This window comes from Heptranchias perlo, chromosome 1, assembly GCF_035084215.1.
Source record: "Heptranchias perlo isolate sHepPer1 chromosome 1, sHepPer1.hap1, whole genome shotgun sequence".
In the NCBI taxonomy this organism is placed as follows: Eukaryota; Metazoa; Chordata; class Chondrichthyes; order Hexanchiformes; family Hexanchidae; genus Heptranchias; species Heptranchias perlo.
Window position 1 is genome coordinate 30,809,101 of NC_090325.1, and position 27,741 is coordinate 30,836,841.

At 44.0% G+C, this 27,741-nt stretch overlaps 1 protein-coding gene across 3 annotated transcripts in view; it reads right to left on the reverse strand.

Moving 5' to 3' along the window:
* LOC137321093 (zinc finger and BTB domain-containing protein 7C) overlaps positions 1 to 27,741 on the reverse strand; it is a 176,518-nt gene that overhangs the window by 14,147 nt on the left and 134,630 nt on the right. The window lies entirely within an intron of this gene.

Below are 27,741 nucleotides of genomic sequence, written 5' to 3' on the forward strand. Positions count from 1 at the left end.
TAGTGGATAGGGGAATGTCAATGGATGTTATTTATATGGACTTCCAGAAGGCTTTTGATTAGGCTCTCATAAGAGACTGTTAGCTAAGATAGAAGCCCATGGAATCGAGGGAAAAGTACGGACTTGGTTAGGAAGTTGGCTGAGCGAAAGGCAACAGAGAGTAGGGATAATGGGTAGGTACTCACATTGGCAGGATGTGACTAGTGGAGTCCCGCAGGGATCTGTCTTGGGGCCTCAATTATTCATAATATTTATTAACGACTGAGATGAAGGCATAGAAAGTCTCATATCTGTGTTTGCGGATGACACAAAGATTGGTGGAATTGGAAGCAGTGTAGATGAAAACATAAAATTACAAAGCGATATTAATAGATTAGGTGAATGGGCAAAACTGTGGCAAATGGAATTCAATGTGGACAAATGTGAGGTCATCCACTTTGGATCAAGAAAGGATAGAACAGGGTACTTTCTAAATGGTAAAAAGTTAAAAACAGTGGATGTCCAAAGGGACTTAGGGGTTCAGGTACATAGATCATTGAAGTGTCATGAACAGGTGCAGAAAATAATCAATAAGGCAAATGGAATGCTGGCCTTTATATCTAGAGGACTATGAGTACAAGGGGGCAGAAGTTATGCTGCAGCTATACAAAACCCTGGTTAGACCGCACCTGGAGTACTGTGAGCAGTTCTGGGCACCGCACCTTCGGAAGGACATATTGGCCTTGGAGGGAGTGCAGCATCGGTTTACTAAATGATACCCGGACTTCAAGGGTTAAGTTACGAGGAGAGATTACACAAATTGGGGTTGTATTCTCTAGAGTTTCGAAGGTTCAGGGGTGATCTGATCGAAGTTTATAAGATATTAAAGGGAACAGATAGGGTGGATGGAGAGAAACTATTTCCGCTGGTTGGGGATTCTAGGAGTAGGGGGCACAGTCTAAAAATTAGAGTCAGACCTTTCAGGAGCAAGATTAGAAAATATTTCTGCACACAAAGGGTGGTAGAAGTTTGGAACTCTCTTCCGCAAACGGCAATTGATACTAGCTCAATTGCTAAATTTAAATGTGAGATAGATAGCTTTTTGGCAACCAAAGGTATTAAGGGATATGGGCCAAAGGCAGGTATATGGAATTAGATCACAGATCAGCCATGATCTTATCAAATGGCGGAGCAGGCACGAGGGGCTGAATGGCCTACTCCTGTTCCTATGTTCCGATGTTCCTATCCTGGTAGTTGCATGATACAATGATAATGGAGTTGTTGACTAATCATAGCAGTCAATCTCTTATCAATTCGTCTACAACAGTCCCAGACATGACATGAGAAAAACCCCAGTGGTGGAGAGCTTTAAGAACCATAGATCTAGAGCTAGAGGGCATAGTCGCAGGATAGGGGTCAGCCATTTAAGACTGAGATGAGGAGGCATTTGTTCACTCAGAGGGGTGTGAATCTTTGGAATTCTCTACCCCAGAGGGCTGTGGATGCTGAGTCGTTCAGTATATTCAAGGCAGAGATAGATAAATTTTTGGACTCTAGGGGAATCAAGGGATATGTGGATCGGGCGGGAAAGTGGAGTTGAGGTTGTAGATCAGCCATGATCTGTTTGAATGGCGGAGCAGGCTCGAGGGACTGTACGGCCTTCTCCTGCTCCTATTTCTTATGTTCTTAGGTCAAAATTCGTCTGTTCCTCCCAAGCAAGCTACACTTATCATGTCATGTTTCAAATTTCTGAAATAAATCTACCGAATTTGCATTTGAATTAATCAATGCTAACTGCTTCCATCATCTCCTTTGGGAGCCTGTTCCATAGATTGATCACTTGCTCACTGATACCTCTTTGACAGCACCTTTGGCCACCTTCCCTAATCTTTATCCTACATCTGCTCAGATCTGACCTCCAAGTATGAAGCACCTTAATATGTTTTGCTACATTAAAGGCGCTATATAAATTCTGTACTTTATTTTAAATAATGTTGACATGTCAGGGCGATAGAAATTGAATAATCTGCATTTGAAGGTTTTTTTATTTAAACTATTCCAGAGTTAGAAAAAGAACAGTTACTGTAATTCAGAGGCTGTGGATTACTGACCAGCCTCATTTAAAGTGATAACCTGGAAAAAGGAAAAACAACAATTATGAAAATTCTCTGCAGAGTAGGATCTAAAAGTATTAGGAACCGAGCCAACAATTTTCTAACCACATCAAGTAATTGTAAAATATGTACAATACAACATGGTGCAAGTGCCAACACCACAGAAATCTCAGCTTGTGTACTTTTACCTGTTAAGCCCTTTAGCTTCCAGTCATGAGAATCAGGAAACAGCCAGCAGGGAGAAAGGAAACCACGACAGTTATACAGAAGCACAGAATTCAGTTGCAAGATAATATGGCATGAAATGTTTAGAAATGCTGTAGCTGCAATAAACAAAGACTCTGTACTGTACAAGACATTCCTTATGGTATTTTATATTCATCAAAATTAATCTATCTCTTTAACAGAGGGGAAAAACAAGTAAAAAGGAGTATTTGAGGAAACACAAAACCTCTGTCCAGGTGGGAACATCATCATTTTATCTTTTGAAGAAAGCAGTGTCTTTTTCAGCCTAACTACATAAATAAAACCACTGTGTTCCCTCACCCTTAAAACACTAATAGTATTTCTATGACCTTCTTCAGTGATGAACTCAACAATACTAATCACAGCACACGGTCTGCTTTCTATCAAAGGTTCCCTTTTAGTGTTCTTTGAATACAAAATATTATTTCAGTCATTTTTCTATATAGTTGAACATTTTAAATTGCCTACATAACAACACTCACTGCACTTCAAAACATAATTCATTGTGTAAAACTTTGAGGCAGTTTAACATGAAAAGCGCTATATGAGTGCAGGTATTAAGAATTCTTCAGAAATTAGAACAGAGACCATTCAATGTTAGAAATCTTCCTAACCCAATACTAACTGTACTAACCTGCATTGTATCTGCATGCATACCTAAACCTTTTCACATTTGGATGTGTATAAAATACTGATATTATTTATGTAACAGTACTCATGAGACATTAGCACGAATAGTCCACAGCATAGAGTTGTTCCTTTAATCTGCTCATTCTGGCTGTGCAACATTTCTATGAATGGGAAATTAGGGTAGAAACTGTAAAACAATCTCTAAAGCAGTTCAAAAAGAATATGCACTGATACACAAGTCCATTAAGAAATAATTTGGAGGGCTTCCACAGTGGCTAATGGTGCACTACATGGTATGGTACGGAGATATACAGGCAAGAAAGCTCCCAATTTCAATCCCTGGTCTGTATTGAGTTAGTTGATTTCAACTGGGAAACTACAGTTGACTTATAATCACAGAATTGTACAACACAGTAGGAGACGATTCAGCCCATTGCACCAATGCCGGCGCCCTGAGATCTCTCCACTTATTTCCATTTACCTGACCTTTCCCCATACTCTTTTTACATTTTTCTTTTTCAAATATTTATTCACTTCTCTTTTAAAAGCTATTACAGATTCTGCTTCCACTCCCATTTCTGGTAGAGTATTCCATGATGTTAAAAATCTCTTGTGTTTAAAAAAAATCTCCTCTCATTTTGTACTTTCATACCCTCTAATTTCAGCTAACTGAACAATGGAAATAGTTTTTCCCTGTTTATCTTATCAAAACCGTACGTAATTTTGAACACTATGGACTTCTTTTAACCTTCTCTGTTCTAATGAAAAGACCTGCAATTTCTTTAGTGTCATAACGAAAGCCTCTCATCCCTGGTATCATCCTAGTGAATCTCTTCTGTACCCTCTCCAGGGCCTTAACATCCTTCCTAAAGGAGGGCGCCCAAAACTGTACACAATATTCTAACTGCTGCCTAAACAATGATTTGTATAAGTTTAGCACAGGCATAACTTCCTTCCACCGCATATTCTTTATCGATATACTTCATTATTTTCTCAAAAAGCTTGGGCTCGGAAAAAGAAAAATATCAGCCAGAATTCCCACTCCTGACCCCAATGTATGGACACGGGGTGAAAACAGGTTTGGAATAGGTCATGATACCCCGCATGATGGAATAACCTCCCAACAATCACAATGTAAGTTCACATATGAAAAATGCCACGGAAGTGTTCCCTGTAGAATTGCATCCCTTCAGCAGGAGAGGGGAGAAAATTTGAAAATATAATAGATAAATAATACTAAAATAGTCGGGATTTTTTTAAATAAAGTTCACCTTCTCTCTGACCTCTGTTGCCCCTCTCACAGTGAGAGTAATTATGGAGAAGCTACAGCCCCCTCATCATGCACTACCAACGATCACGCATACGCAAAGTCCAGAAAATGCATGTGGAACTGCAAAATCTACAATTTTGGTGCAGAGGTTAATGTAAAACTAATTCACATTTTTCAATGCAATTTAATAGGGATGTTTCTGAAATATATAAATATATATATAAATACTCGCCTTCAAACAGCCACCCAACCTCAAACAGACCATAGTTCGCAGCAAATTACCCAGCTTTCAGGAGAACGGCATCCACGACACCACACAACCCTGCCACGGCAACCTCTGCAAGACATGCCAGATCATCGACACAGATACCAACATCACACGAGAGGACACCACCCACCAGGTACATGGTTGATACTCCTGTGACTTGGCCAATGTTTTCTACCTCATACGTTACAGGAAAGGATGCCCTGGAGCATGGTACATTGGCGAGACCATGCAGACACTGCGACAACAGATGAACGGACACCGCGCAACAATCGCCAGACAGGAGGGTTCCCTCCCAGTCGGGGAACACTTCAGCAGTCAAGGACATTCAGCCACCGATCTTCGGGTAAGCGTTCTCCAAGGCGGCCTTCGAGACACACGACAACGCAAAATCGTTGAGCAGAAATTGATAGCCAAGTTCCGCACCCATGAGGACGGCCTCAACCGGGATCTTGGGTTCATGTCACGCTACACGTAACCCCACCAGCGAATAAAAGTTATCTGTTTTTAATACAACGGGTCATTCTCTGTCTTTCTCTTCCTTTCGGAAGATTCTCCATCTCTCTCTCTGTCTTGTGTTCTGGCCGTTTGTATATTCGGTGGTCCTGTAGGTAACACCTCTCTGTCTGAACACTTTGATTGCCTTGACAACGGGCAGTTGGAAAGATTATCTGTAATCACCAGGTATTGTTCTCTGACTATAAATGCGAAATGTTTAAGGAATCCCACGCTCACCCGACGAAGGAGATAATCTCCGAAAGCTTGTGATTTTCAAATAAAATTGTTGGACTATAACCTGGTGTTGTAAGATTCTTTACATTTGAAATATATAAAAACCTTGAACTATTCAAAAATAAGCAAATCCGAAATATATTTTTAATATCAGTTGGATGGTGAGTTAAAAAAAGATTGGAAATGCAAGCAGCCATTTTGAAGTAATGATAGTAAAATGGAGTGTTTAATAGGGACACAGGTAGTCTCAAATTCGAGAGTTCTGACTCCCATTCTCAGCAGCTTTGAAACCTATCTCTACTATTTTTGATTGTAAGTCCACAAAGGGAGAGTATCCTTAGTTTTTGTGGATTTAGAAAATGCTGGAAATGTATTAGTTTTGGAAAGGATGCAGCAGAAGAGCGCATAATTTTGCATGCCCAAACATCCAGCCCTAACAGTAAAAGGTGCTGTGCAACATTTAATTTTTGTGAAAGAATAGACTGCTCTTCTGTTAGCAAAAAAAGTATGAGTCAAACTCTTCATTTCAGAAGTTCTGAGAGATCTCATGATATATGTTCAGGATTCAACACTTTTGTATATTTGACTGCATAACAAGAGGGTACAGCTGGAGGAAACTGTGGTGTTCTCCCAAAACTGGCACCAGTGGTTGGCTGGAGTCTATAAAGGCAGCGGGATTAACCTTCTAAGACCGTTACCTAGTACAATGCATGCTGTTAAACAGTGCAAAATTCTGAGCTTCAACTTTTGTGCAAAAAGGATATTGGTCCAGGTGCTTTGCTATTTAATGATTTTTTGTGTCATTAGTTTCATTACCAATGCAAGGTACAAGATCAACTTGCATTTAACATCCTTTAACAAATGTTCCAAGGCACTTTACAGAAGCGAAGGAAAAAGTGGACAATAAGCCAAAGAAGATTATACTGGGAGGGGTGACCAAAATTTGGTCAAAGGGATGGGTTTTAAAAGTCAAAGGAGGCGAGGGAGGTGGAGAGGTTTAGGAAGTGAACTTCCAAACACAGGGTCTAGGTAGCTGGAAGAATAGTCACCAATGGTGGTGTGAAGGAAGGGGTGCACAAAAAGCTGGAGTTAGTGGAACAGAGAATTTGGAGGGGTTGTAGAAATAGAAGAGGGTACAGAGATAGGGGGGAATGAGGCAGGAACCCCCCCGATGGTGGACTCCTCTCCATGGTAGACCCCCACCTTCCTCTGACTCTTCACCCAACCTCCAGCGATCTCTGATCTTCTTCCCGGCCCCCGATCTTCTTCCTGGCCCTCCCATCTTCTTCCCGGCTCCCCCCCCCCTCCACCGATCGCCTCCCCAGACCTTCCCCCGATCTCCTCCCCAGCCCACGATCCCTCCCTCCCTTTGATCCCCAGCTGCGACTTGCTGGCACAGGCCTTCCTATCCGACAGCCAGCCAGCCTGTCAATCAGGCTGACTGCCGGACGCGAAACCCCGAAGTTCCTTGTTAAGATTGCGAGCTCCAATTTACCTTCCGAGTTTCGCACCCGAAAATCTTCCCCCCACCCTCCAGCTGGAAGTGATAATTCTCATCCTCCATGGCCTCGCCCCTCCCTATCTCTGTAACCTCCTCCAGCCCTTACCCTCCAAGGTCTCTGCACTCCTCCAATTCTTGCCCCATCCCCGATTTTAATCGCTCCACCATTGGCGGCCGTACCTTCAGCTGCCTAGGGCCTAAGCTCTGGAATTCCCTCCCTAAACCTATCTGCCTCTCTTCCTCCTCTTTAACCAAGCTTTTGGTCACCTGTCCTAATATCTCCTTATGTGGCTCAGTGTCAAAATTTGTTTGATAACACTCCTGCGAAGCGCCTTGGGACGTTTTACTACATTAAAAGCATTATATAAATGCAAGGTGTTGTTGCTCTTGTTGAAACGTTACATGCAACAGGGCATATGATTACGAATTGAAAGTACAACGTTCAAATAAATGTGGTCGCCAAGGCCCTGCATTCTCAGGAATGTTTTGCTTTCTAGTAAAACATTCTTGACCCCACACTACCACTAATAGATTTTTTTAAAGTACATCTCACCCAGTTATATTCAACAGGGCATGAAACACTGAGCAAAGTTTCTCATTGCATAATCACATTTAGTCATTTATTAATCTGGATTAAACATGTGAAGCTGAAGGCTTGTGCACACTCCTGGAAACAAATGGAGTATTTGCACTGAGTGATTTCCTATCCATTGGCAAAGCTGGGAAAAATAGGATCTGAATGTAACTTTCACTCTTTGAAATGTGATTCTTATCTACAATCAAATACTAGGATGCAGCTCAAGGGTATTTGACTACAAATTGAATTGATGTTTTTAATCCTGCATACATAATAAAAACACACACACATATGCCATATTATTTGTGTAATTTTCTGCATCCTGTCTACAAAAGTAGGGGAACATCTAGACAATAGCGATCACAACATAATAAGGTTTAAGATAAAGATTGAGAAGGACATAAATAAGACAAAGATCAAAGTAATAAATTGGAAAAAAGTTGATTTTGAGGGGATGAGAATGGAACGAAGAAACACCTAGTATCCTCACCAGGAACACAAAGCCCAAACAGCCCTGACCTCATTTGCAGTTGGTAGACAAGCTTTCCAGGTAGACCAACTGATGACTGCAGTCTTCCAAAAGGGAGTGCAGTAATCGTTACTACACAACTGCATGCTGGCTCTGATTTCTTTAATGTCTCTCTACAAGTACATTTCCTCTCATGAAATATTGTCTGCACAGTTCTACTGTAATTGGAGTCATTTTTTTCCAGCTGATCATTGTGCAAATTTTAAAATAAAATTCAGTTTGCACACCCCCCTGAATTGTACAATCTCCATATGCCATTCAGTTGAGTTTGCAAAAACCAGAAAAAAATTCTCATTATTTATTGTATTCCTCCTTCTCACTAGAAGATCAATAATTAAATGACCTTATACTGCAGCTAGCATTCTGCCTCATCAACCCCTACGCTCATTGCTGCTAGTAACAGAGAATGTGTGGGAGCAAGCACACCAAGGCCATGAGAACAGATGTAATCTCTAGAAAAACGCAACTGAAGCTAAAAGCCGCTATGTCACCTTCAGAACTAAGGGAGTTCTGAAAGCCACATTCATTTGCATTTTGATCTACTTCTGGTACAAGATGTAGAACAACTGTTTTGCACCACTAATACTACACGATCTATTAGGACACATAAATACATTTGCATGCTGCCATTACTTATCTCTGTCTATTTAATATTTAATGTGTAATTTTAAACCTCAGTTTCAGCTGATGTTGAAATTGGGAATTAGGAGGAAAACAGACTCAAAATCAAATTTTTAAATATAATTTTCTTTACATTTTAAGTCTCTCCCTAAATCATGCAATATTCCCCAACTGAGACTATGGGCCACTGGCCAACTCGTAGGTCTCAACCTATACTTGGCATTAGAAGATATATAATTGGGGCTTGGGGTGACCTCCTTCTTGTGGTGGAGGCACCTAGTCCTCACTGGCTGCCTCCATTGATAGCATGCCAACACCAGAAATGTGCCTTAGGAATCACGGATGTCAATCTGTGCCATAACTACTTAGTGACACAAAAAAGGCACTATACAAAGTTACTGTACATGAGCAGCTGGTGAGTTTTCAGTTGGCCCATCACAAAGTGTTTATTTAAGGTGCTTTTATATAGCAGGAGCACCATACTAGTGCCTCCAGGTTTCCCAAGTGCAGGTTTTGTGCAGCCAGTTACAAGCCAAATGTAAAATTGGAGACCCTCTAAGACTTTCTGTTGGGTGGATTTGTTTTTAGTTGATCTTTTGGGCCACCGGTCTTAGGAAGTCTTGGCAGTTTTGCATTTGATTTGCAGCCAGCTATGCAAGATGCACACTTGGGAAACCTGGCGCCACTAGTGCAATATATAAGTGCCTTTAGTAATCACTAGTTCTTCAACATAATCATCAGCAACACTCTACATGACTCAGCTTCAACTGAGGTTGACTTGGCTCCTGAAGACATCTTCAGTGTTCAAATAACTACCACAAAATATAGCTGAACTCCTACCTCAGGGTATGTGAGTTCAAACACTAGTTTTGCTGAAAGTCACATGTAGCCTTACTGGCCATCTCATTTGAAGAAAACTGATTAGAAATGAGACCTAGGGATTTTCTAGGTCAATCTATAAAATCATTGGCACGAAAAAGAAGAAAGACTTGCATTTATATAGTCTGTTTCATAACCTCAGGACATCCCAAAGCAATGAAATGTAGTCACTGTTGTAATGTAGGAAACATGGCAACCAATTTCCACACAGAAAGCTTCCATAAACAGCAATGAAATAAATGACCGGATCATCTATTTTTTATGTGTTGGTTGAGGGACAAATGTTGGCCAGGACACTGGGAAAAATCCTTTGCTGTTCTTGGAACAGTGCCGTGGGATCTTTAACGTCCACTTGAGAGGGCGGTCAGAGTTGCCAACCCTTCAGGAATTAAAGATTAATCTCCTGGACATAGCTGCGAGCAACCCTGGATAAAAATCAAAGGAGCATTAAAAAAAATGGTGTTTTATAAAAAAAATGCTTTGAGCACTTTCGTTTTTATTAGTTATAAAAATATTAGTGGAGCGATTGGAGGTGCGAGATCATGTGATGAAACCACCAGGAATAATTCCAACCAGAGCTGGCAACCCTCCACAGATGGGACCTTGGTTTAACATCTCATCTGAAAGACGGCATCTCTAACAGTACAACACTCCCTCAGTACTGATTTCCTGTACTGACCTCCTAAGCTATCCTTTACCAGGCTTTTAATTAAAGACTGGTCTGTTATGTCTATAATACAAATTGCTTAAGTATTACATCTTTTTCTCATTTAATTAAAATGTATAGGGAGGTAAAGCAATCTTTTATAAGAATACAGTGAAATTCATTCAGAACTGGACACCCAATTATAGAAAGAATATTGAAAACATGGTAAAGGTGCAATGTAGATTCACTAGAATGATATTGGGGTTAAGAGGATATATCTGGGACAAGAGACTTAAAAAAAACAGGATCTTATTTACTGGAACAGAGCGCGTTAAGGAAAAATTGAACACAGTCTACTCCTGTTAATTCAAAAAAAATTGCAATAAAAAGTTTGAATTGTCTAATAATTTGAATTAAGCAACTTTAAATTAAGGGGCCACAATTGACTGTAGCCAGTGAATGAACAGTGCCCGCCGTTAGTTAGATTTGTCCTTGCCCACTTAATTTCCATGAGACTTTGCACCGGAAGTTGCTGTAAGTGGGAGACGAAAACAGCACAATGCCCTCCACAGGGCATCTGGGATCTGTGTGAACAGGGCAAGCAACTGTGTATCTCCTTAACCAATCAGACTGAAGAATTGTGAAATGAACAGCACTGTCTGAACCAGGAAGTTTAAGTTAGAATAGTGAATTCAATATCAAATTAGGTACAGAAAGCAAAGTAAACAGAGGGAAAGAAAGATTGGATTAAGAGGGAGAGAAAAAGAGAAAGAAAAAGTTTTAAAATGTTTTAATTTACATTGTCTTCAAATCTCCAACAAGAATTAAAACCTGTAGGAATGAGACTCCACACTTGTAAAAGTTAACTTTCAGTGCCAGAGAGGCTGTTTGGTAGCAATAAAGATGTATCACACAGTAAAAAGGGTTCTGAGACTGAAATGGACAAGCCCTAACTTTCTGTGGCGAGTTTAGTTCATACCTACAACAGTAACTACACTTCAAAAAATATTTTATTGGCTCTAAAGCAATTTGGGACGTCCTAAGATCGTGAGAGACACTGTATAAATGCAAGTCTTCCTTTCTTTCTTTTACCGTGCAAGAAAAGAACTACATGCCGTTCAATGCATTTGAATAGTGAGTCAGACAGCGAGATCCGTTTTTGCGAAGTTGATGGCGGAGCGGCGCATCTCGGACAGCAACTTCCGGATTTTCGCGTTTAACCTCGCATCTGCCCTCGCCTGAAGTTGCTGTGCATAAATAACAGTGAGCCCTGTTAGCCTCACCTTTATTTTGACAGCAAATTCTGGGCTAAGAAGAATAGACTAGAAGCGTTAAAGGTTAAGGTTTGAGATGGTAAATGAAAGATTATTTCCACTGGTTAATGAACAAGGGGACTTAAATTTAGGATTAGTACCAGAAGAGGAGGTTAGAATAATTTTTTTCATGCACCAGGTTATTAGAATGTGGAATGCATTAACACATGTGGCTATTGATGCAAATTCAGTCATATTTAGGAGGGAATTGGATGAACAATTGAAAAAAAAATTTTGTATGAAAATACAAAAACGGTATGTACGTCATATGGAGCTAGGGTGGCATAGACAGAAATGAGCTCCTCCTGTACTCCCTGTGAGTATCAAGGAATTGATAAAATTGTTCACTATGGCAAAGGGTTCAATACGAGGGGACAGAAGTTAAAAACTAGGGAAGCAGAGAAGTCATGCAATCTTTTTTCATCCCAAGGATAATGTGGAATAAGTTACCAAGGAAGACCACTGAAACAAGACAGTATAAATGAGTTTAAGAGACAATTGAATAAGTTTCTGGAGACAGAAGGGATTGAGGGATATGGTGAGAAGACAGATATGTGGTTTGAACCTGAAAATTCAATGGGGTCATTGGGCCACTAGTCTTCTCCTATTTCTAAAAATTCCTGTTATCATGAAGCCTAGAAAACTTATGAGTTGGTTCTTGCTCACATTGAAGTCCTCTCAGATTGAAGGATTAGCTTTGGTGTAATGTGTATAGATTTCTGTGGGTAAAATGTTCCAACCTCCTAACTAGGAACATGGACTAGGGAGGAGTATGGGGAACCCAATGCAGTAGTGAAGAAAGAGCATGAAGTCCAGAACAAGAAAAACGTTCAGCCCATCAAATCCACTCTATCCAGAATCCCTGTCTGAGTATTCTATCATCAACCTCCCCAAACACCACCAACTGGTGATGCCCTACTTTAAGGATTACCAAGTTTCTTCCCTTTTCTCCCCTGAAAAATACTTGAAAATAAACTAAAATCCATTGTTTTCAAAACAAATTCACTTCTGATAAAACAAAACATATGTATTTTTAAAATTTTTTTAATTGCAGTGTCTTTTTTGTGAGCAATTTTTGCCTTCTTTTATGCTGTTCTTTTAATTTAGATTACTGGAAGCCAGCATTCAGGAGCTAGCACCCACTGTAAATGCTAATAAACCTAATTTCTGAAGCCCGGTGGCAGATGTAGACTCAGTTTTACCTTAGTCCAAGAGGCCAATTTTCGGATGGCCGAGCAGGTGCGTTGGGGGTGGGGGCTCCTAAAATGGCGGAATCCCGGAGCGGGTTCAGAGCCCGGCTCCAACCCGCTGACTTCCGGATTCCCCAATGACGCATTCGGGTGCACGTGCAGTGCCCGCATGCGGGACTCCCACCGGCAATTAAAGCCGGCGGGATGATAATTTACATTCTTATTTAGGTAGTTGAAGTACTTGACAGACCTCATTGACTGGAGATTTTGGCAGGGGTGCAATTTTGACGGATCCTCAGCGTGTTTCCCGTGCTGTGGGAAACACTCCCTGTTGGAGCGGACGTGTTTCAGCCAGCAGCCAGTGGGAGATGCAAAGGATTATTTGACAGTTGGGGGGAATACCTCATTTATTGCAGCATTGCACTCTGTCACTTCAGACAAAGTTTTGGCTGCAACACCTTTATCTTTCCACTCAAAATTATTAATTTATACCCGAAACTCTGCTGTGCAAACACATTTACCTCCTTTGCGGACCCCCTCAAACTCACCATAGCTGCATTCATCACTTCTTCCGAGGACGAGCAACATTAGCAGCCTCGCCAGGCATGGCGTCCACCTCCGCCACGTGGAGCTCCACAACACAGTGCTGCGCCACAGGCACCTGCACAAAATAGTCGTGCAACTATACATACACCCACTGTAGGGTGACCCAATGGGTGGCATCAAGTATGGGTGTTCATTGTGAACTTCATGAAAGGGACTTATTACACAAGCCAGTTAAGAATGGCCAAGACGTGGCAGTAGTGGTAACAATAATAATGATTAATGTGCCATTAACAAAAATCAAATATAAATAAAAAACATGACAAACCGTCAAACACCCTTGTGCATCGCCTTTGTGCTTACAAAACCTTTGCCTTACTCTTCCGATTACTCCCACGTGGTGCTTCCCCTGTGGCTGCAGCAGAGGTACTGGCAGGTTGCTCTTGTTCATGCCCTGACTGATTAGATGCTTTGGGCCTATGCCCTCTGGGTTTCGGTGCCCGTGAGGGTCCCTCCAAAGACTGCTCCACCTGCACCTGTGCAGGGGCAGACTCGACCACCTGGATAGGAGGCAGCATTGCGGGTACTGGTTGAGAGGGGGCAACAGGTGAGACATGGGAGCGCTTTGAGTGGCGTCTCCACTTCCATGTCCCCTTTCGCCATCATCCCTCTCCTGGGCCAGGCCCACATCACTCCTACCACCCTTGACAGTTTGGAGGACATGTGTGAAGCCTTGTAAGGCCAGTGCTGGTGTATCTGACTGCCTGTTTAAGCGGCAGAAAGTTGCTCACCCTGAGTCTGAAGGGCCGTTGACAGGGCCTCAATGGACTCGTTGGTGTGCCATGCATGAAGTTTGATGGAGGCTAGCCTTCCCTCCATTGCAGACATTCCCGCACTTACCCGCGACACTATTTCAGAGATGCCCTCATGTACCTGTGACAGTATCTCAGAGTTCCTTCCTGTGCCTGTGCCACCATTCCACTCATGCAGGAGTTGGGCTCCTCCATCCTCTGCGCAATTGTGGAGAGGGCGTGTGGCACCTGTTCCAGCACCTCTCAAATGTGCTGCTGCCCGTCGATCATTCTCCTTTTAAAGGATGGCCCCCAGGGTTCAGCATCTGAGTCCAGCTGAGCAGAGCCTGGAGAAGAGTGCTCCCACCGACACGGACTCTCCACAACTGCCTCTGCCACCAGTGTCTGCTCGTGCTCACATGTGTGTGGTGACTCACCATGTGTGACTCTAACTAACTGAGGATGGGGACCCCCACCGAGATGTGTGTATCTGCGCTGGTGGATGGCTCGCTCAGATGTGACGGTGCCCCCTCAGAGGCCGGCAGGTCCACTGAGGAACCGCCCTCTGCCATCACGGCAGTCGCTGAAGGCCCTGTAAGAGAACAGAAGGCAATATTAAGCATGATGACAGATGTTGAGGTGCTGAAGATGGTAAGGCATGTTAACATCATTTGCTATTGTGAGTGCTGAATGTTAAAGTTCTGTCACCAGCCATTTGTCAGGTGCCAGTCTCGGCGTCCCCCACGGACAGGCACTCGAGGGTGCAGCTCAATTCGAGAGCCTCCTGCTATGTGTCCATGAAGACCACCAGATGTTGTGGCCCCACTCCGGTCTTCGCCCTCTCCCGTGCATTCTGGGCTCGCTTCTCCGATAAGGGGAGAAAGTAGAGAGGCGTGAGTGAGTGATGGTGACGTGGCCAACCGCTGAATGCATTGGTTTAGGTGAGGCTGACTGTGAAAGAGATGCATCAGAGGGTGAGTATGAGACAGAGCCATGAGATTGTATGAGGATTGGGTTGAGTGGTAGTGGTGGGATGAGTACTGGGGAGGTGAGAAAGTGCAGGTAAGTTGAGGATGAGTTTTGTGTGGGTGTGAGGAGTGATGTGATAGAGTAGATTTGGCAGTGCAGAAGGAGTTGTGGGGTGGGGGCAATGATGTGGAAGACGGAGTATAGGAGAATGAGTAAGTGTACTCACTTTGGCTAACCTAGTTAGGTCACTGAAGCGCTTCCTGCACTGTATCCATGTGCGGGAGATGTTGTTGCTGCTGCTGACCTCCTCTGCCACCTTGAGCCAGGCCTTCTTGGTGGCAGAGGGAGGCCATTTCCTCCTGTCAGCCGGATAGAAGATGTCCCTCCTCCTCCTCACCCCATCCAGTAAGACCTGGAGTGAAGCATCACTAAACCTGGGAGCAGCCTTTTCCCTGGGCTGCTCCATGCTGTTGTTTTGGTTCTTTGCTGCAGGAGCAGCATTGGAGGACTGCTCCTTTAAATAGGGCTTCTCCAGCTGACAGCCTGTGATGTGGGTGCGCATTCTGCCTGCTGCGCAGGTTTCCAACGGGAAACCCGGAAGCCAAGGTAAGTGGCTTCAATTTACTTGCGATCGCGTGGAGAACTCACCGATTTTATTGGGCGGGTTACCCACGCGCCCAATCGACCCCCCATTGCCAACCCGCTTCCCTGGTAATATCGGGGCCCATGAGTCTGCATCCAGGGTATGGAAAACAGATATAACAGCATAAAATCTGGGAGCTGCTTCCAGACGCTGGGCTTCTGGAATACAAAATTAAACAATATAAAAGTAACAAAAATAATAACAGGAAATGCTAGACACACTCAGCAGGTCAGGCAGAGAGAAAAATGTGGGGTTAACATTTCAGGTCGATGACCTTTCGTCAGAACCAATATTGAAGAGTAAGGTCATCTTATACATACAGGATAAAGTAATTTATCATGTGGATTCAGCAACACTTAATCTACCTGCTCTAATTAGTTGAATTACTGTTATCTAAATTAAATACAGGTGGGACTGTAAGAGGAGTCACTTTTAAGAGATGACCTCAAAAAAGTAGCTTAAAAAGTTGAAATTAGTCACTGAAATTCAGACATGAATTATTTTAATCTACATAACGTGACATTTAATTAGACACTGAATTTTGAGGATCCACCTAATGCTTTAGCCTAAGTGTCCATAAGTTGTTTTTAAATGAAGATGGATTCTTGGTGCGATGTTCAATGAGACCAATCCTACTGAAAGCACAATGGGCCGGAAATTGCTAGTAAAATAAGGGCGAGCCTAATAGCGCTCACCATTATTAATGGGCAAATCAAAGAGCAAGTTCCGGCGACTGCACACGCGCAGTCAAACGCGGAAATCCGGAACTCACTCTTCCTGATTCACCGGTGATCTGAACGCTCCATGGATTGATAGCTCGCTGGCTGGCTCTTCAATGAAATCAATGGAGGAGCGTAAACTTGCCACTAAAATAGACCGAAAAGGTTCAGGCTGCTCTGAACTGGTGCAAGGAGCCTGTTCTGCTGCCATGTTAATCTCGTGCATAAATAATAAAGCCAAGATTCAGCCAGAAGGAGCTTTTTAGCTGTCGGAGAGTTGTTTAAAAAGTCTGAGAGCCGGGTGTCAGAATTTTCAAATGTGGAGTCTCATTCCTCCCAATTTTAATAGTTTTTGAACATTTTTTAAAAATTTAAATTAAAAAATTTAAAATGTTTGTATTTTTTTTACTTTTTCTATCTCTTTTGTCTCAGTCTTTTAATTTTACCCTCTCTTTATTTTGCTTTCTCCATCAGATGTTATAGTACATTTACTAATCTTACCTGGCACTTCCTGGTTCTTAGTTTGCGCGGTTTGTGAATGAGCAATCACTCCCTGGTTCTCACAGCGTGCTTGATTGGTGGAGGGGACATAGAGCCCGGGAAAGGACACTGCACTTCTTGCAGCTCTCAATTAAAGCAAGTTGACACCCAGAAGAACGTAAAAGGTTCGTGGATAAGTTAGTTACTTACCAGCGACGGGCGACATGTGTTCACCACTCAGCGCAATTTCTGGCCCAATATGATTTGGTCCCAAAATGTGTCATAAGTGGTTAACTTAAAGAATTTGAGAGAATTGTCGGATTGAAATAATTTAATGAGTATTGAAAATTGCAAAGGTTTATACCCCTTTCCCCATGAATCAAATTTCCATCTTAGCTGCATTTTCCAGGAGGCATTGAGTAGAAACCAGGCACTTCTTCACAGACAGGGAAAGGCAGAAATAGAGGGGGCTACCAAACTATGAACAACCTGGGCCACTCACCTCCCAGCTACAGGCATTGACAGAAGGTTATGAGCACCTTGTTTGTCTGTCTTTGCCAGGCCTGGGAAAGAGGGATGAAAGATGTTTTAAATAGTCTGAGAAATCAGACAGTAATCTCTGTTTTGATAAACTTTAATTAAAAAAGGAAAGATAAATATAAAGAGAGCACTGGCAAATTAAGCTCTGAAGGACTGAGAGGAGCAAAATTACAACAGCTAGCAATGAAAATACCAGCAAAGTGTCAGGAGGTGCCCTCTGTGGGACGTTGAGGCTGGAGTTCACTCCCTGAGACACATTCTTCATATGCTGAAAAATGTAACTTACAATAGATGCAGAATTAACAGAAAGCTCAGCACCCAAACAAACCTCCAGTTTTTAAAAAAAAACCTTGTAAACATAGAGCCAATGTTAATTTCTGACAAGCTCCAATTGTTCTGACCAGAGGATAAAACTCTTTAACCATAAGAAGAAACAGATTTTTAAAAACAAAAACATGTCCCTTATTTCTAAGCAAGTCAACTACAGTTAGAAACACTGCAATAGCCAGCCGACACCAAACCCATTTTGTGGGGTGCTCACTCAGCATTTTGTTGAGTCTGATTACTGCTGTCAGCAGCTACAGTACTGGAGTGCACTTGACTTTCTTTTTTTGTCGTTTATTTTTTAGTAATGGAAAACAATGAGGGAGAACGGAAGTATTTCTTTCCAGGCCATCTGGCTCAGAACTGACAAAACTCAATCTAACTGTATGTTAAAGTACTGTACTACATAGCAAGTTGGCTAACTTTGTTGTTGCCTCCATTATCTGTTCAAGGGTTTCCCTACATCAAAGAGGTAATTTTTATTTTGTTTATTCCTCTCCAATTCTCTACCCTCCTCCCCTGAAGGCACTGACTCACACATTGTTTTTTTTTAGTTCACTCCACCCTTGCCCACATGGCCATTTCTCAGCTTCAGTTTTGACTTTTGGGCGCCTGACCAAGGGAATGCGCCAACTGGTCACGGATACACGTGGCAAAGAGGTGGCTGTGATTTTGAGGCCCTGGCCTCATTTGCAGCAAGCTGTTGAGCTGCGGGGTGCCGAACGAGCATCCCAATGCTATGCCCTGCATTTAACTTGCTGCTGGCTGATATTGGGCTGCCCCGGCGAGCAGCAAGTTAAATGCAGGGCATAGCGTTGCGATCTCAGAGCGGGGGGTGGAGGGTGTCCCGGGTTGGCAGAGGCCCACATTATTTGAGAAATGATATCCAACTTACCTTTGCAGGACCTCTTCGGCTCTATCGCCTGAGGAACTGATAGAAGAGTGCACGGCGTACACACTGACCAGTTCCAACTTAAAATGGCAATCGGGGTCCTAGGACCCAAACTTTCACATCAAAAGGGGATTACTGCCTGAAACAGGCAGCACTTTGGGCACCCAACAGTAGGCCCCTTTTCAAAATGGTACCAGATGCATCATCAGGTTAACGGGGCGGTAAGGTTACCATTTTGAGGCCATTAAAACCATGTTAACACCAGGCACAACAAGTTAAAATCGCCCCCTTCACGTGTGAGCCCATAAAGCAAGAGTTGATAGGTTATTTAACTGTAGGGGCATGATATCCGATCCTGACCCAATCCGAACATCTACACACATGCACATTACAGCAAAGGTCACTGGACAGCAAACAAGAGAAGATTTTTTTTCCACTCACTATAGCCCATGATGCTGTAGCCGACTGTAGAATACTTACCTACACCTCAGATGAAATCAGCTAACTCAGTACAGAAAAATTAGTTCATTTTATTTCTTCTGAGAGCTTGTTTTCTCAGATTCAAGTAACAGAGGTTGGCAAATATAAAGCTAAATTTAGCAGAAATCCCCTCCAAAAGAAATCACAATTCAGAGTCACCAAACAACTTGAACTTCCTTCCACTATTAAGCAGCAATAATAGTTGATATACAAGGATATTTTTAAAAAATTATAAAGTTTTTTGAGTGGTTTTAAATGATAAGATCTTCGCCAAAAACCTTTTCCGTGAAACCTGCATGTTTGAAATAACTGAAATACTCTGTACTTGCTTAAAAACTGTTAAATCTTTACTTCTTCCAGCTCTGACGAAAGGTCATTGACCTGAAATGTTGTGCTCGATTTTAGCACCCGCGATCGGGTGCGTTGGTGGCAGGGGGGCTACGAAAATCGGCGATTCCCGGGGCGGGTCGGGAGCCCGGCTCCAACCCGCCCACTTCCGGGTTCCCCACAGACACGCTCACATGCGCGCGCAGACCTGCACGTGGGACTCCCGCCGGCAATTAAAGCCTGCGGGGTGCCACTTAAGGTATTTATTTAGGTATTTCAGGTCGTTTAGAGACCTGATTAACAAGATATTTCAGGAGGGGTGGGATTTTGCAAACAACTGGGACTGTTTCCCGTACTGGGGGAAACACTCTCAGTTCAAATGGATGTGTTACAGCCATCAGCCTGTGGCGGCAGCAAAGGTCCATTTGACAGTGGGGGAGGGGGAGACCCTCACTCATTGCAGGAGGCCACTCTTTGGACAAAGTTTGGCCTCCACCACCTTCCTCCTGACAATAAAATTCACCAACTTGCACACTTACCCCGGTGTCCAGACACATGTACCTATCTTGCGGACCTCCTCAGATGTACATCTTCCGGATGGGGGCCGCCGTAGCTCAGTCATGACCTCCTCGGAGGGCGAACAGCATCACCAGCCTCGCCGGCCACCTCTGACACGTGGAGCTCCACAACACAGTGCTGTGACACATCCACCTGCAGAGCAGGAGGGAGGGCAACCGCAGAGAGAGATGCGTCGCAGAGGGCACTACCCTCGCCACAGGGTCCATAGACTGAGGCTCAGCTTCCTGGACCTCTCTGAGCAGCAGTGCACACAGAGGCTCAGAATCACCCGACATGTAGTCGTGGACATCTGCAGCCTCCTTCATGCCGAGCTGCTCCCGGCTGGCCCGAGCACAATCATCTTACCTATCGCTGTCAAAGTCACCACTGCCCTCAACAACTTCTCCTCCGCATCCTTCCAGGGTGCCACCGAGGACATCGCCGACGTCTCTCAGTCGTCTGCTCAAAAGAGCCCTGCAAATACACCTACACCCACTCTGCAGTGACACAATGGGTGGCATCAGTTGTGGGTCTTCATTGTGATCCTCAGGAAAGGGCATTATTGCACAAACCAGACAAGATTCGCAAAGACGTGGCAGTAGTGGTGACAATATAATATGTGATGTGAGTTGATCAGAAATTAAATATAAGTAAAAACCATGACAAACCCTCAAACACCCTTGTGCATCCCCTTCATGCTCACGAAACGTTTGCCTTACGCTTCCTACTGCACATATGTGATGCATGCCCTGTGGCTGCAGCACAGGTAGTGGCAGGTTGAGTGAGGCTGACTGTGAAAGAGATGCATGAGAGGGTGAGTATGAGATAGAGCCATGAGATTGTATGAGGATTGGGTTGAGTGGTAGTGGTGGGATGAGTACTGGTGAGGTGAGTAAGTGCAGGTAAGATGAGGATGAGGTTTGAGTGGGTGTGAGGAGTGATGTGACAGAGTAGTGTTGGCAGTGCAGAAGGAGATGTGGGGTGGGGGCAGTGATGTGGCAGACGGAGTGTAGGGGAATGAGTAAGTGTACTCACTTTGGCTGACCTACTTAGGTCATTGCAGCGCCTCCTGCACTGTAGATGCGCGATATGTTGGTGGTGCAGGTGACCTCCTCTGCCACCTCGAGCCAGGCCTTCTTGGTGGCAGAGGCAGGCCGCTTCCTCCCGCCCGCCGGGGGGAAGATCTCTGTCCTCCCCCTCCTCCTCACCCCATCCAATAAGAGCTGGAGTGAGGCATCATTAACCTGGGAGCAGCCTTCCCCCTGGGCTGCTCCATGCCGTAATTTTTCCTTTTTCTTGCAGCATCTGTCAGTGGAGGACTGCCCCTTTAAATAGAGCTCCTCCAGCTGACAGACCTTACTGCGCATGTGCAGTCCACCCGACGCACAGATCAGCAGCGGGGAACCCGGAAGACCAGGTAAGTGGATCCAATTAGGCTGCAATCGCGCGCGGAGCAGACTGGTTTCACCGGGCGCGTTACCCATGCGCCCAATCGACCCCCCGCCACGAACCCACCGCCATGGTAATATCGGGTCCGTTAACTCTGTTTCTTTCTCTACAGATGCCACCTGACCTGCTGAGTATTTCCATTTTCTGTTTTTATTTTATTATAAATAGCAGTATTAGTGATCTAAAATTATCTTTCTTTCACTGTGACAACTCACGTTCACCAAGTCCAGCCCGGCACTTGAAGTCCCAAACTCTTCCCTTGAAGGAGCACTATTCACCCTCAATAAATCACTTATTCCCCTTCCAGTACTGCAGATCAGGCAGGGGTTCTCATTTTTTTGCAAATAGTCACAAATGGGTCCAAACTTAACTGGACCGGTCATATAAATACTGTGGCTACAAGAGCAGGCCAGAGGCTCGGTATTCTGCGGCGAGTGACTCACCTCCTGACTCCCAAAAGCCTTTCCACCATCTACAAGACACAAGTCAGGAGTGTGACGGAATACTCTCCACTTGCCTGGATGAGTGCAGCTCCAACAACACTCAAGAAGCTCGACACCATCCAGGACAAAGCAGCCCGCTTGATTGGCACCCCATCCATCACCCTAAATATTCACTCCCTTCACCACCGGCGCACAGTGGCTGCAGTGTGTACCATCCACAGGATGCACTGCAGCAACTCGCCAAGGCTTCTTCGACAGCACCTCCCAAAACCGCGACCTCTACCACCTAGAAGGACAAGGGCAGCAGGCACATGGGAACAACACCACCTGCACGTTCCCCTCCAAGTCACACACCATCCCGACTAGGAAATATATCGCTGTTCCTTCATCGTCGCTGGGTCAAAATCCTGGAACTCCCTTGCTAGCAGCACTGTGGGAGAACCTTCACCACATGGACTGTAGCGGTTCAAGAAGGCGGCTCACCACCACCTTCTCAAGGGCAATTAGGTATGGGCAATAAATGTTGGCCTCGCCAGCGACGCCCACATTCCATGAACGAATAAAAAAAAATGCAGCATAGTGGTTGAGAAACACATGGCTTATGGGAGTTTTTTTTCCAATTCCAAACAATGCCTTCCTCAAGGGCCACTCTCAGGAATACTTCAACACGCTGCACAACAGCAGTGGGACACGGTTGTGATTCGCTATGTAGTGAGTTCCTGATTTCAAGTATCAAGTGGATATTTGAATCCCATAACTGGGTATGCTGTGAATAGAGGTCCAGAGACACAAGGAGCAACAACTCTGCTGAGGACCGCAAACCTAAGGGAGGCAGGCACAAAAATCCCCTGGGCTGTGTTATGAATAGCGCTGTCTTATATATCAACAGATAAAGATGAAGCATCTGATCAGCAGCAACTTAAACAGAGCCATTTACTCACAAATCTGAATTCTTTCATGTCTCCAACACAGGGAAAGAGAGCTTGCCAACATTGCCAGTGGCCAATGCCACTTTTAACTAATGTGGCGTGTACAAACAGTGCAAAATGTTATCTGTGTTTCCTGCATCAAAAAGTATGAGACCCCCAGCTGCTTGATCAGGCCTCCACTGCGTAACTTTGCATGACCTACGGAGCAGTGAGTGGGCATTGCTGAAGGGCATTTGTTTCTGTCACATATTCTCATGTTACAATCTGCATGTGAAAACAATCAAGGTCTTACTGGACTCAAGTAAGTACTTTCACCTTCCTGTTACTTTGAATTTTATGGATGAGTTTTTATTAGAGAGTGACATTCCAGCTTTTAGCATTCCCCAATTTAAAAAAAAAGTACACATAGTTTTGTGGATTCCCAGCTCTGGCCCACGTAAACACATAAAAGATGAGAATTGAGAGAGAGGAAGAAAGTCAATTTCCTTTACGACTTTATAGTATCAAAAAAAAAGTTTGGCTGGAAAGACAAAAACATACAGTATCCTGGCTGCTAATGTTTCAGACATCCCACACCCAACAAGTCTGCCTTAGTTGCTGATTAAATTTTTGGATCTTTAATATCAATCTTTCTCAGGACTGATTTAGAACCTAACAAAAAAATGAAAACCCAACATAACCCAGAATCAAAGCAGTTCAAAGCAAGACTACTTAATATTCATTGTCTCGCAGTGAATCCAGAGCATACCCTACAATCAAAGCAGCTCAAAGCAAGACTGAGTTTATTATGCATTGTCTGAGTCATCCAGAGCAGTTCCCCAGTGCAATCCTACTGTATACTATAGCTTTCTGACATTGCTATTTATTTACTCGACACCCAGCCTACTGTAATTCCTAACATTTATCTTCAGGCGAAAGGGTGGCAACAGTTAGTTCCATTTATAGTTGGGTGGATGAAACCTTACATACAGTTCTTTGTATTTACTGTATTTTCTTTCTCCGGGCATAAAAAGCTGCAAATTCAGCAACACCCTGACATAATAAAGCACAAAGTAATACAGCCAAACACCTGGCAGACATCAGAGGTTCAGCCAGTGTAAATCATTTCACAGGTTGTGTGTTTATACCATAGTTTTCCCCCTCTCCTCAAAGCAGTGACTCATACAGAGGTGTGGTCCACGGCCACCAGCCACCCTCCAGCACCTCACCCAATTGGCCTGATGTATGAGCTCATGTAACCCTAGACAGTGAACGACAATGGGTTATTCAAACATGGTGGTCTTCACTCAGCTAAATTCTGTCCACATCTAATGTCACTTACATGTACATTTTCCCTGTCATCTCCTGGTGGTGATACATCAGTGAACGAATTTTATTTTAAATTCCTTCCTTTTTTTAAACTATGGTCTTTCTGGGCAATGTATCAATTCAGACCTATTTGCTCCTATGCCTCCATTAATGCCACTTTCAACTGCCAACTTACAATACTGTACAGCTCGGGAATGCTGTACAGTACTTCTCTAATCTTTCCTTGTAGTCATTCCCTTTACATTTACAAACATTCCTGTTGCTTATCTGCTTACCCCTTCCAATGCATGTACAGATTTTTGGTAATGCGGTTAGTGGAAGTAAACACAGCATTTCAGACGCGATATGACTTTGTAATGTGCAACCAATATATTCTACTGTATTGGCTATTTATCTTTGCAGTCTACATTTTTTAAAATTGTGAAAATGGTGAGAAACTAGGAACTGTAAAGGAGCAGAGAAATTTAGGGGTCCATGTAAAGAAATCACTAAAAATTAGTGAACAGGTCCAATAAATAATTAAAAAGGCTAAAGGAATGTTAGCCTTTATCTTAAGGGGGCTGGAATACAAAGGGGTGGAAGTTATGCTACAGTTGTATAAAGTTCTGGTTGGACCACATCTGGAGTACTGGGTTCAGTTCTGCGCACTGCACCTCAGGAAGAATATATTGGCCTTGGAGAGGGCGCAGCGTAGATTCACCAGAATGGTACCAGAGCTAAAAGGGTTAAATTATGAGGACAGGTTGCATCGTCTAGGCTTGAATTTTCTTGAGTATGGAAGATTAAAGGGTGATTTAATTGTGATGTTTAAGATGATTAAAGGATTTGATAGGGGAGATAGAGAGAAACTATTTCCTCTGAGTCCAGAACAAGGGGGCATAACCTTAAAATTAGAGCCAGGCTATTCAGGGGTGATGTCAGGAAGCACTTCTTCACACAAAGGGTAGTGGAAATCTGGAACTCGCTCCCCAAAAGCTGTGGAAACTCCATGCCAAACTGTCAGTGTGTTGTCAGGGTTAAAAAGTAGTTATCAAAAAAAAGCTGAGCATCAGTTCAACACTTTGACTCCATTTTGACACCTTTCTACTGAAAGGTGAATTGTTTGAAGTAAAAAACTACAAGACTTCAAAAAAAAGGAGGAATTTTGCAACTCAGTTCCACAGTGATGAGATTTTCAATTGTTAAAAAGAGTTAATTTGTTATAGGTCAGAAAGTTAGATTGGTTAGAACTCAATGAAGTATCTGTGATCCTCTCCTGTGCAACACACTATTTGCTCCACAATTGCATTTTGACTTTAATAACATCAGACATGATTATTACCCACTCTTCCTCGGTAATAGTTTTCCACGAGGTGTGGCTTTATTTAAAGTAATTTAAAATTACTAGAGTATCATGTACTGCTAATGCAATCCACAGCAGATGAGATCAGACATAAAAGTATCAGTCTTTAATTTGGGACAAGGCGTGGTAGAAAAGGGCTCAATTTCAGAGGGGCTCAATGGGTGGCATCATGTCTTGGCATTTATGATGAAGCACATGAAAGGACTCAACAATGGGCAAGACGTGGCAGTGGTGGTGAGAATTATTACATTTAATGTGACAGAAAAAAAATTCGAAATTAACAAGGGGGAAAACTCTCCAGTGGCTGGAGTCATACCTAGCACAAAGGAAGATGGTAGTGGTTGTTGGAGGCCAATCATCTCAGACCCAGGACATTGCTGCAGGAGTTCCTCAGGGCAGTGTCCTTGGCCCAACCATCTTCAGTTGCTTCATCAATGACCTTCCCTCCATCATATGGTCAGAAATGGGGATGTTCGCTAATGATTGCACAGTGTTCAGTACCATTCGCAACCTCTCAGATAATGAAGTAGTCCGTGCCCGCATGCAGCAAGACCTGGACAACATCCAGGCTTGGGCTGATAAGTAGCAAGTAACATTCGCGCCAGACAAGTGCCAGGCAATGACCATCTCCAACAAGAGAGAGTCTAACCACCTACCCTTAACATTCAACGGCATTATCATCGCCGAATCCCTCGCCATCAACATCCTGGGGGTCACCATTGACCAGAAACTTAACTGGACCAGCCATATAAATACTGTGGCTACAAGAGCAGGTCAGAGGCTGGGTATTCTGCAGCGAGTGACTCACCTCCTGACTCCCAAAAGCCTTTCCACCATCTACATGGCTCAAGTCAGGAGTGTGATGGAATACTCTCCACTTGCCTGGATGAGTGCAGCTCCAACAACATTCAAGAAGCTCGACACCATCCAGGACAAAGCAGCCCGCTTGATTGACACCTCATCTACCACCCTAAACATTCACTCCTTTCACCACCGGCGCACTGTGGCTGCAGTGTGTACCATCCACAGGATGCACTGCAGGAACTTGCCAAGGCTTCTTCAACAGCACCTCCCAAACCCGCGACCTCTACCACCTAGAAGGACAAGAGCAGCAGGTACATGGGAACAACACCACCTGCACGTTCCCCTCCAAGTCACACACCATCCCGACTTGGAAATATATCGCCGTTCCTTCATCGTCGCTGGGTCAAAATCCTGGAACTCCCTTCCGAACAGCACTGTGGGAAAACCTTCACCACACGGACTGCAGCGGTTCAAGAAGGCGGCTCATCACCACCTTCTCAAGGGCAATTAGGGATGGGCAATAAATGCTGGCCATGCCAGCGACGCCCACATCCCATGAACAAATAAAAAAAAACATGACATTTCATCAAACACCTTTGTGCATACTCTTGGTGAATTACAATACCTTAACCTTTCCCTTCCTACCACTTCTACGTGGTGCACCCACTGTGGCTTCAGCAGAGGTAGTGGCAGATTGCTCAGATCCCTGCCCTGACTGCAAAGATGCTCTCGGCCCACGACATCTGGGTTTTGGAGCCCGTGAGGGCCCCGCCAAAGACTGCTCCACCTGCACCTGTGCAGGGGCAGACTCGGCCACCGGGAGGGGCAGCATTGCGGATACTGGTTCGGGGTGTGGGGGGTGGGGGCGGTCAATGGGTGAGAGGTGGGAGTGTGTTGAGTGGAGTCCTCACTTCCATTTACCCTTTCGCTATCATCCCCCTCCCGGGCCAGCGCAACATCACTTCTACCACTCAACTGGCCAGCAGGCAAGTGAGCAGATGCGCCGCGTTCTAAGGCCAAGGCTAAAGTATCTGTCTGCCTGTTTAAGGCGGCAGACATATTGACATCCAGAGTCTGCACGCCCGTTGTCATGGCCTGCACGGACTCATTAGAGAGCCGTGCTTGAAGCTTAATGTAGGATAGCATTCTCTCCATCGCAAACATTCCTGCACTTAACCTGCGCCACCAATCCACTAGCAATGGAGTTGGACTCCTACATCCTCTTCACTACTGTGGAGAGTGCATGTGGCATGTTTTCCAGTACCTCACAAAGGTGCAGCTGTACCTCTATCATTCTCAATCTCAACAATGGCCACGGGGCTTCAGCATCTGCATCTAGCTGAGCAGAGGAGTGCGCCCCCTAATGTGGACTCTCCATAGCTGCCCCTGCCACCTTTGTCTGCTCGAGCACACCTGTGAGTGGTGAATCACCAGGTGACAACTCAACTATCTGGCTAACAGGACTCACAGAAGAGCCAGTATCAGCACTGGTCCATGGCAGTATGCCATGTGAGGAATAAGCTCCTCTGAGGAATCACCTTCTTCCATTGCAGTTGATTGTTGTTGGAGGTGTGAAGGCCCTGGAAGATAACAGAAATCAATATTAATTATTCATCGGAAAAGTGACAATCTTTCCAATGACTTTCCAATACTGAGATGTGGAACAGGTCAATCACTGATAAAATCAATTCATCATGTGTGTGAAGAC